Source organism: Colius striatus, chromosome W, assembly GCF_028858725.1.
Source record: "Colius striatus isolate bColStr4 chromosome W, bColStr4.1.hap1, whole genome shotgun sequence".
Taxonomy (NCBI): Eukaryota; Metazoa; Chordata; class Aves; order Coliiformes; family Coliidae; genus Colius; species Colius striatus.
Window position 1 is genome coordinate 12,547,939 of NC_084789.1, and position 11,858 is coordinate 12,559,796.

Consider the following 11,858-nt stretch of genomic DNA (forward strand, 5'->3'; position numbering starts at 1 on the left):
CCAGCTGCTCTGAATGAGACAGGTATGTGCAGGTCAGGGTACTCCTGAAAGGCAAAAGCACATCAGAACTACACTTGTGATTGTACCAGATGAGACTTCCATAATATAAAGATCCCATGGTGAACTTCCAGAGCCATCCTGTTTTGTCCATATTACACAGATCCAGAACACAATAGTCAAGACACCCTCAGCTCAATTTCATATGCTGGAGAGAGAAAGTGTCTTTCAGACTGCATTAAAGCAGCCCATTCTAAAATCACTACCATTAAAACAGGTGCTTTGGCTATTCTAGAAGCCCATTAACAGAATCACAGAATCTTAAGGGTTGGAAGGGACCTCAAAAGCTCATCCAGTGCAACCCCTCTGCCAGAGCAGGATCACCTAGAGTAGGTCACAGAGGAACTCATCCAGGTGGGTTTGGAATGTCTCCAGAGAAGGAGACTCCACAACCCATCTGGGCAGCCCCTTCCAGTGCTCCCTCACCTCAACAGTGAAGTTTTTCCTTGTGTTTGGCCTGTGGCCTGTGGAGTTCCACTGTTCTGGGGCCAGTCTTGTTCAATATATTCAGCAACGACCTGGATGAGGGGACAGAGCAAGTTTGCTGATGACACCAAACTGTGAGGACTGGCTGATTCCCCAGAAGGCTGTGCTGCCATTCAGCCAGATCTCAATTGGCTTGAGAGTTGGGCAGAGAGGAACCTCATGAGGTTCAACAAGGACAAGTGCAGAGTCCTGCATCTGGGAAGGAACAACCCCCTGCACCAGTACAGGCTGGGGGTCAAACTGCTGAAGAGCAGCTCTGCAGAGAGAGACCTGGGAGTCCTGATTGATAACAAGTTAAATATGAGTCAGCAATGTGCCCTTGTGGCCAAGAAGGCCAATGGCATCCTGGGATGCATCAAGAAGAGTGTGGCCAACAGGTCAAGGGAGGTTCTTCTCCCTCTCTACTCTGCCCTGGTGATGCCTCATCTGGAGTCCTGTGTCCAGTTCTGGGCTCCTCAGCTCAAGAGGGACAGGGAAGTGCTGGAGAGAGTCCAGCGCAGGGCCACCAAGATGATCAGGGGAATGGAACATCTTTCATACGAGGAAATGCTGCGGGAACTGGGGCTGTTTAGTCTGGAGAAGAGGAGACTGAGGGGAGATCTTATTAACATTTATAATTATCTAAAGGGTAGATGTCAGGAGGTTGGGACATCCCTTTTTTCTATAGTAGCTAGTAACAGGACAAGGGGTAATGGGATGAAGCTGGAACACAAAAAGTTCCACTTAAACATAAGAAAAAACTATTTCACTGTGAGGGTGACGGAGCAGTGGAACAGGCTGCCCAGAGGGGTTGTGGAGTCTCCTTCCTTGGAGGTCTTCAAGACCCACTTATACATGTTCCTATGCGACTTGATCTAGGTGACCCTGCTTCTGCAGGGTGGTTGGACTAGATGATCTCTAAAGGTCCCTTCCAACCCCTACCATTCTATGATTCTATAATTCTATGTTTCTTTGGAACCTCTTGTGTTCCAGCTTGTACCCGTTGCCCCTTTTCCTAATCATTGGACATCACTGAGAACAGCCTGGCCCTATCCTCCTGACACTCACCCTTTATGGATTTGTAAACATGAATGAAGTCACCCCTCAGTCTCCTCTCCTCCAAGCTAAAGAGCTCCAGCTCCCTCAGCCTTTCATCACAATGGAGATGCTCCACTCCATCATCTTTGTGGCCCTGTTGTAGGCACAGACGTAGCTTGGACCAGCCAGCTTGAATAAAGATGGTAGGGATAAGTTAATGCAGCTGGCATGCTACTTCAGAAACAGGTGCTGCCAGTTAATCAATTGGGCCCTGGGTGATCTCATGGGCAGAAGCAGCATATAAGGAGGTAGCTAGCAAAGGAAGGGTGGCTTTGAGTCAGCTCTGGTGGTTGTACTACGTTGCCCCTGTACGTCTCTGCACGTGCATTACTTAGACCCTCTACGTCTTTGAGTGATTATTGCCTTCACAACAACAACATTTGGTGACCCCGACGTGATTCGCTGAATTGGTTGGATCAAGAACCCTCGGCAGAAAAGCACTTGGATTTCTGCTTGAAAAGGCAAGTGATCTGAGCAAACTGATATAATGGGAAAAATGCTAAGCAAAGAGGAAAATCCTATTGACACCCTCCAGCATATCCTTGTGGAAAAAGGATTCAATTATGAAAGAGAGCCTTTGCTAAGACTTGTAAGATGGGGACAGGAAGTAGGTCTCTTTGCTTCCCCCCAAGAAGTATATGAAAAAGGACACTGGGAAAGCCTAGGAGACATGTTGAATAATGCTATTGGCTTGTGTAAATTGGTATCATCCATTATATACCAGCTAGAAGCTGAGCGTGCTGCCGCTGCTGCCATGAAAGCAGAAGCTGCTGCACCATCTGCGTTCCCGGTAGATGCTAAAAGATTCTTTGGAGGTGGTGACTTTATAGTACCATCGGCTCCACCTCTAGAAGAAAATACTCAGAGACTCTTCGGAGGGGATAATGTCGTAATACCCTTGGCTCCACCTCTGGAAGAGGAGAGCATGGATGTGAGCCCACCTCCCCCAGAACCCCCTAGAGCACCGTTCCAGGAGCCGAATACACGCATTGCTTCTCCTCCCCTCCCACCCACCCTTCACCATCCTGCCCCATCCCATCCTTCTGCTATACCTGAAGGAGTACCTGACAGAGAACGAAAGGTACGTTTTACAAATGATACTGTGGATATGCCGTTGCCCCTGAGCTCATCAATCCCTGAGTGTATTCCTCTGCCATCATCACCCCCAACATCTAGTGAAGATCAACAAAGACAATTATTAAAGGAAGAGTTAATACAACACGGAGAAGATATGAAACACACTTTGGCCCAGTTGGAGGAACTGATAGAAAAACCAAAAGCAACAGCTAATCAACTGTTGGAACGAATTAATGAATTAACCAAAACAAAGATTAAAGTTTCATCCCCACAGGTACTCAGAGATCCTCGGCCAGATGACTATGATCCGGCTAAGAAATGGAGAGGCCTCATACGTGATGCGGTAATCGAAGGCGAATTTATTCCACAAGCCTTTCCAGTAATAACAGCACAAAGAAAACGACAATGGGCACCTTTAGATTGGAAATTGGTAAGAGAAGGCCAGAAAGCGGTAATGCAATATGGCTTGTCCAACCCATACGTTCAAACGTTACTGGATCATATTTTCGCCAGTGGGTTAATGACTCCATTTGACTGCCGGAAGCTTGCAGAAACTTTCCTGAAGCCCACTCAGGTATTACTATGGGAGTCTGAATGGGAAAAAAGAGTTGATCTGACAGTGGTGGAAAACATGGACTTACAACAGGGAGATCCGCGGCGAGTCGTCACAGCAGACATGATGCTGGGTAAAGGACCATTTGCTGATCCTCAGGTACAAGCCCGACTGCATGAAGCTATCTTGCAGCAAGCACAGACACTGGCACGTCAAGCATTTAAGATTGTTCCTGATATGGGGGTGCCAGTTCCCTCATATACAACTATTATTCAAAAACCTAATGAGCCTTTCATGACCTTCTTAGACCGTCTAAGAGCAGCTCTGGATCGTATACCAAACATGTCGGCTGAAGTAAAGGCAGAAATAGGATTACACTTAACAGTTGCTAACGCTAATCATGACTGCAAAAAGATCCTGCAGGCTCTCCCGCGGACAGCAACTTTGGTCGACATGATAGAAGCCTGCTCTAGGGTAGGATCGTCAGCACATTTAGCTGAGGCAATGGCAACAGCATTGAAACCTTTAGTTCAAGCCCACAAAGGAGATCGGAGGCCAAAGTGCTTTAACTGTGGAAAAATAGGACACGTGAAAAATCAATGTCGGTCCAGACCATTGGTATGGACAAACAGCTCCGCCAGGCCATCTGGGTCCAACGGCAGATTTCATGGTAATTGTTACAGATGTGGCAAGTTTGGCCATAGAGCCACTGAGTGCCGCTCTCAAGTGGCCAGACATACAATGCATAAGGGAAACGGGTTAACGAGCGCAAAAAGGGTGAGCGCGATGACACAAAAACGCCCTTCAACACCAAGAGCTGCCTGGATGGCCTCAGATCAGCCACTGCAGGAAGCGCAGGAGTGGATGTGAAAACAGCAGTAGATGTAACCATCCACAACACAGAGGTAACAATTATCTCCTCTAACGTTAATGGACCCCTTGGCTATGGATTAAGCGCTTTGCTTTTAGGACGGTCATCGGCCTCTCGACAGGGTATTTTTGTGCTCCCCGGTGTAATTGATGCAGACTATTAAGGAAATATTGGAATAATGGTTAAAGTTTGGCAGCCACCAGTTCATATACCTAAAGGAACTAAAATAGCGCAATTAGTTCCTTTCAGGGCTAAAGTTCCTTTCGCAGGAAGTCGTAAGCGTCGAGGCGGTGGTTTTGGATCCACTGGAGTACCTGAGGTAAGACTGGCGGTGCCGCTTTCACAGGGAAAGCCCACTCAGACGGTTGTATTCCAACATCCAAATGGTGAACACATGGTTGGGTACAACACATTACTAGATACGGGAGCAGATGTTACTATTGTTCCATTATCCTATTGGCCAAAAAGCTGGCCTTTAGAGAATTTAGACACCCCTGTTGTTGGAGTAGGAGGAATACAGATGACAAAAATTAGCACAGACCTGATTTCGGTATGTATACAGGGCGAAGAGAATAGATGTGTGCAAATTGGGCCCTATGTAATGAATACTTCAGTTTGGCTTTTGGGTAGAGATGCCTTAAGCCAAATGGGCTTTCGTTTGTCAAATGAAAATTTTTAATGGCGGCCATTGATGGGCGACCAATCCTGAAGTTAACCTGGCTCACAGATAAACCAGTTTGGATTGATCAATGGCCGCTAAGCAAAGAAAAGCTCGCCCACATTCATGAATTAGTAAATGAACAACTAGAGAAGGGTCATATTAAGCCATCCACCAGTCCATGGAATACACCAATTTTTACTATCCCTAAAAAATCAGGGAAGTGGAGGCTGTTACATGATTTAAGAGCTGTTAATGCAGTGATGCAGGACATAGGTGCTTTACAGCCAGGATTACCCTCTCCTGCAATGCTTCCAAAAGAGTGGCCCCTGTTGGTGATTGACTTAAAGGACTGTTTTTTCACAATTCCCCTACATGAGGATGACAGTGAGAAGTTTGCCTTTACAGTTCCATCGATTAACAAACAAGAGCCAGCAAAACGATATCAATGGACTGTTTTACCTCAGGGAATGAAGAACTCACCAACTATTTGTCAAACTTATGTTGCCTGGGCGCTGGCACCTCTGTGCAAAAAATACCCTCGTGTCTTATTTTACCATTATATGGATGATATCTTGATTGCAGGAAAAGACCTGGACCAGCATCGCATTCTACAAGAAGTGAACCAGCAGTTAAGCAACTCCGGGTTGGTGATCGCGCCAGAGAAGGTACAAATGCACGCCTCTTGGAAATATTTAGGTAATATTATCACTGATGCGCGCATTTATCCTCAGAAGGTGGCAATTAAAACAGATATTGCTAACTTAACAGACGTTCAAAAGCTGATAGGTGATATCCAATGGGTACGAACCATATGTGGTATCACAAATGAGGATCTTGCGCCACTAATGCCTTTGTTAAAGGGCTCAGTAGAGGCTGATAGTGCGTGAAAACTATCCCGGCAGCAAATCCAAGCAATAGAAAAAATAGGAAGCAAGATAGTCAATAACTACAGTCACCGATATGATCCTGACTTGTCAATTAACATTGCTGTGATAAGTCAAAACCAGCATGTAATGGCAATCTTGATGCAATGGGATTCAGTAGCGAAAGACCCATTGAGGATCTTGGAGTGGATATTTTTGCCATATAATTTACAAAAAACAATTACCACGAGGCTTGAGGCAATTGCAAAAATAATAGTTAAGGCCAGGAAACGTCTGCTGGAAATAGCAGGGATTAAGGCAGACATCATTTTCGTTCCTCTCACAGATGAGATCTTGAACTGGGCACTGCAACAATCTGATGAATTACAGTGGGCCTTATTGTCATATCCAGGAACTATAAATAATCATTATCCGGCCCATAAATTGTTTTCTGTTAAATTTCAAATGGAAGACCGGCCGTTGAGATCAGCAGTACCCGTTAAAGGCCTGACTGTTTTTACCGACGCCGGTAAGATCCAAGCCAAAGCAGGAGTGGTTTGGTGGGAAAATGGAAAATGGCAAAATCTAACTGTCCACTCCCCAGGCAGTTCAGTTCAACTGCTGGAACTGATGGCTGTAGTTAAAACTTTTGAGAAATGGTCAGATGTCCCATTAAACATCATCTCTGATTCCTTCTATGTGGTCGATGCTGTCACTCGATTAGAGAGAGCGCTGTTGAAAGAAATCTCTAATCAGAATTTGTATAACTTATTTCTGCGACTCTGGCATCAGATAAATGAACGGCAAACTGCTTATTATATTGGACATATTCAAAGCCATTCGGGCTTAAAAGATGGCCTATCAGTTGGCAATGAAATTGTTGACAAGATAGTAGCAGCTCCTTTATTGATACCTATGGGGCCAATAATTGACAAATTTTCTCAAGCCCGAAGATCGCACGATTTTTTTCATCAAAGTGCGAAAATGTTGGCGAAGCAGTTTGACCTGACCATATCAGATGCTCAGGGTATTGTTTCCACGTGCCCTGCATGCCAGAATCAAATCGGCCTAGGAGCAGGAGTCAATCCCAGGGGTCTGGCACCATTAGGTATATGGCAATCAGATATCACTGTCTATGCTCCTTTTGGGCGATTTAAACGTATACATGTTACTATTGATACTTATTCAGCCATGGTTTGGGCCACAGCCTTAAGCAGTGACAGTTCTCGAGACGTCATAAGACATTGGAGGAGTTGCTTTGCTGTCCTTGGTATTCCAAGAGAGATAAAAACCGATAATGGCTCCGGATACATAGCCAGTAAAACACATAAGTTTCTAAACTTATGGGGTGTTAAACATAATACTGGAATCCCAGGAAATTCCACCAGTCAAGCCATTATTGAACGGACACATCAAACCTTAAAAGGCCTTCTAGAAAAACAAAAAACGGGGGAAGAGGGGGTGAGTCCTCAAGACAGACTAATGAAAGCCCTTTATACAATGAATCATCTCAGAATTGTGGCAAACCGGAATGAACCACCGGCATTAACACACTTTGCCCAAATGAGTCGGGATTTGGATTTTACTGACAAACCTAAAGTTTGGTATAAGAATCCCACTACTGGAGAGTGGCAAGGACCTGCAGATCTGTTAACGTGGGGAAGAGGCTATGCTTGTGTCATTACAGATCAAGGTCCCCGATGGATTCCGGCAAAATGGATCAAGCCACATCAACAGAAAGGACTTAACTGTAAGACCAATGGAAAAAACAATCTTGAGGAAAGAACCAAGTGATCCACCCTCAATCCATCACTCTATTAAAATGTAAACACTTGCAACTGTGGCACCACTTAGGCTGCTGTAAATTCCTTCAGCTATAAAGGAATTAAAGAACTTAAGATGACCAACAGATGAAGAGATATTTCCATCTTATTGATAATGCTCACAGATCAGCATGCTAAAGGATCTGAAGAAAAGTCCAGAACTACATCAGGAAAAAGAAATATCAGTGGAGCTACCAAGACCTCATCCCTTCCTGCCAGTGTGCGTCCCTCCTACCAACACATATCAGATTATGTTTATTTTGACTTTATGGATTTCTGTATTGTATTGTTCAGCGATGTAGCTGTTATTGACCTTTTGTTGTAAACTCATGGCCATGGGTAAAAATATTTATGTTTTCTTCATGTACCTTTAATTTTGAAATGTGTTGCTAAAGGCTGGCTGGTTCAAAAAAGAAAAAGGGGGGAAGCGTAGGCACAGACGTAGCTTGGACCAGCCAGCTTGAATAAAGATGGTAGGGATAAGTTAATGCAGCTGGCATGCTACTTCAGAAACAGGTGCTGCAAGTTAATCAATTGGGCCCTGGGTGATCTCATGGGCAGAAGCAGCATATAAGGAGGTAGCTAGCAAAGGAAGGGTGGCTTTGAGTCAGCTCTGGTGGTTGTACTATGTTGCCCCTGTATGTCTCTGCATGTGCATTACTTAGACCCTCTACGTCTTTGAGTGATTATTGCTTGCTCAACAACAACACCCTGTGTTGAACTCTCCAGCAGCTCCCTGTCCTTCTGCAACTGATGGACCCAGAACTTGACACAATATTCCAGATGCAGCCTCATGAGGGCAGAGCAGAGAGGGAGAACCTCTCTCCACCTACTACCCACAGCCCTTCTAATACACCCCAGGATGCCATTGACCTTCTTGGCCATGAGGGCACATTGCTGGCTCGTGCTTATCCTGATGCCCACAAGCACCCCCAGGTCCTTTTTCCCAACCTGTACTGCTACATGGGGTTGTTCTTTCCCAGATGTAAGACTCTACGCTTGCCCTGGTTGAATGGCAGCACAGCCTTCTGGGGTGTCAGTCACTGCCCCCAGTTCAGTATCCTCAGCAAACTTGCTGACAGTGCCTCTGTTCCCTCAGCAAGGTCATTAATGAATAGATTGAACAGTCCCAGTCCCAGCACTGACCCCTGAGGGACTCCACTAGATACAGGCCTCCAACTAGATCCTGCCCCATTGTTCATAACTCTCTGCTTTCTTCCCTTCAACCAGTTAACAATCCACATCACTACCTGACCATCTAGACCATACTTCCTCAGTTTTGCAGTGAGGATGACGTGGAAGAGGGTGTCAAATGCTTTACTGAAATCAAGATAAACCACATCCACTGCACTACTACCATCTATCCAGGTGGTTACATCTTCAGAAAAGGCTGTCAGGTTGGTCAAACATGACTTCCCTTTGGTAAAGCCATACTGACTGCTCCTAATGACCCTCTTGTCCATTATATGCCTGGAGACAGCACCTAAGATAAGTTGTTCCATCACCTTTCCAGGGATGGAGGTGAGGCTGACCAGTCTGTAATTAAACCCCATATCCCAGCATAACACTCCTGTGCCATTTCACTGCTTACCTGCTCCTATGGAGTTATCTATAGACAAAAGCATTTCGCTTTCAATCGCTACCTTTCTGTGCTACCTCAGGAGCTGTTTGCACCAAGTAGGTTCTCCCAACACTGTGCAACTCATCAGTGGCAAGAGGAGATGTGGTGCAGAGGAATGTAAAGATGACTGGCATCATCTTCAGTTTCTGGCTAATGGAGAGCTTGCCAGGAGAGAGTAAAGGTCCTGTCAGCCCACAGCATCAGCTAAGGACAAAGTGGCCTTAAGAGCCAGAGCCATTCTCCATGCTGTCCAAAATGCACCAGTTTCACTGTGCTTTGAGTAGCATGGTGGTTCTTTATATGCTTTATCTGTTTGAACTCTGCATCACTCATCACTGATTACAGTTAAAACCTGCATTAAGACCCACAAAACAAACCAACCAAAAAAACCCTTGACAATGCAGCCCTTCAAATTGCAACAGAAGATGAAGAATTAAACGTCTATATTTCAGGAGATCATCAATGACATTTCTTTAGTGACTTGGTAGAATTCCAGTCTGGCCTGCCTCCAAGAGATTCACATACTTTCTCCAATCAAACACTTTTCCTACTTTCCACAGTCCATTTCTAGATACAACAAATGAATCCCTGGCTTTAGATGAGTGCAAAAGCAGTTCTTCCTTAAGAAATCATGGGCTCAGTGAACAATAGTCTGTAGATGGTAAACCTAGAGGTCAACCTTTCAGGAGTAGGCTCACAACCTGGAGCGTGTCACACCAATATGAAGGGAGATCCTGTGGTGGACAGAGGCTACACAAGAAGATAATTTCTGCTGCAGTGTTTTCTAAAGTGGCTTAACCTCAGATAATGAAGTCCACTCTTCTTTCATGGCTGCATGGAGCATCCTAGCACTGCTGTACTGCCTCAGACAACAGAATCTGCAGAAGAGCCTCTCAGCAGCTACTGTCAGAACACTCAGAGGTAATCAGCCACATATCCACACACGTGGAGGAATTTCTAACTGATAAAGGACATGACCTGGTAACAATGAACAACCCATGCTTTAACACCTGTGAACAGTGAACAACCCATGCTTTGAAATTAATGAGTGGATTGTCCTTGAGCCGCTCTGGACTGTGATAAAAGAAGAAGAAAGAACGCCTACATGATAACAAGCTCGAGTAAGGAGGAGGCTGAAGCAGTATGTGAAACCGCAAGGCTTATTGCAGAAAAGTGCAGCTGGCTTTTAGAGAAAGGACCAATTAGAAGTAATGTAAACATGCTAGCTTTGCTGCTGATTATAAAAGTCTGATGCTTGTTAGTAAAATTTGAGTTATGACCTAACCATATTGGTGTCTGTCATTTCTCCGGTGGTGCTCTCTCCGACACACACAGAGTCCAGGCTGAATGAATTTGCCCCCAACATCACAAAGCAGGCAGGCATCAAACCAGTCAGTACTTCTAGCTCTAGATCAAAGAATTACTTTCCAACAGCTACAATCAGTATTCCTGAAGGAAGTTTGCCAGGCCAGCTTGTCTTAAGCAACAATGACAATCTGAGCTGTCAGTAAGCCTGAATCCAGGGGACTTCTCAGAGCAGAGACAGCTTTGAAGATTTATCTTCTCCTCACGCCTCAAGCACACCTATCTGTGTAACAGCACATTCAAACTGTAGGCAGTCCTGGTTCTGAAGAACAGTGACTGCAGACCCTCTTGAAGGGAGCTGAGAAACAATGTAGGTGATGTGGATGTTAGTTATAGCTCTGAACCAGGCATCACTTACTGTATATGCAGGAGAACATTATTAACTTTCAATTTTGTCCAGGTGCAAATGTTACTGCAAGAGAAAAGAGAGAGTTAACTTCACATGAGCTGCCTGCACCTTGTGTCTCTTCAGTTATTCCACTGCTTCTCTGCTTCCCCTAAAAGATCTGTCTTGGCAACATTCTGACAACAGCTGTGCAGGCACAGTTGTCCAAGCACAGCAGTATCTGCACCAGTAAAACATAGTTTTGCTGGTGTTAGCTCTCTAACTGTGGATCTAGTAAGACATGGGCCTCAAATAGTCAATGCACCACTGGCACAGAAGCTTTGGTTGCTGTGAACCTCACACAGTTTGCCGGTCATTTGCAGAGAAATGCAGTTTGTACAAGGTACCTTTAGCTGCTCACAAAGGGAGCATGTAAGTTGACAATCTAGCCATCAAATTGATATAATTATAATGCATGGAAAACAACACTGTTGAGCCAACACTAAGAAGTGAATACCAACCAACAGAAAAATAAATGAGTTTAAAATCAATGCGACAGATGACTTCCACCTAAATGTAGATGAGCTCCACATTTTAAACTGGAAAAGCTCAGCTTCACTCTGCAGACAGGACCAGCCCAAGAAACCGAGTCATGAAAAGCCTACAAGAATTAATGCTACTTACTAATCAAGGGAAGGAATGTTCAAGAATTACTCACTAGATGTTGTCATCCAATATCCTTCTGGCCACTGTATAATAGGTCTGCAAATGGGAACATAAGAGAAAGCAAGAGGCACACTAGAACTGCAGTTACATCTGTGCACAACTCAGCTAAGTAGGGAGAACTGGACTCTCATTAGATATCTGAATTTCAAGATCTCACCTAACAATTATTTCTAAGTGAATCAGAAATTAGATCTAAAAGAAAAAAGCTCTAAAATGGTCACCTAGGCCACCCACCTGACATTTACACCAAGAATGGATCACCTCTGCTCAAACTGTTCCCACCAGGGTTTTGTCTAACCTGTTTTCAAGCTGGCCACTATTTCAAGGCAAGCACACAACTCAGCCCACTACCC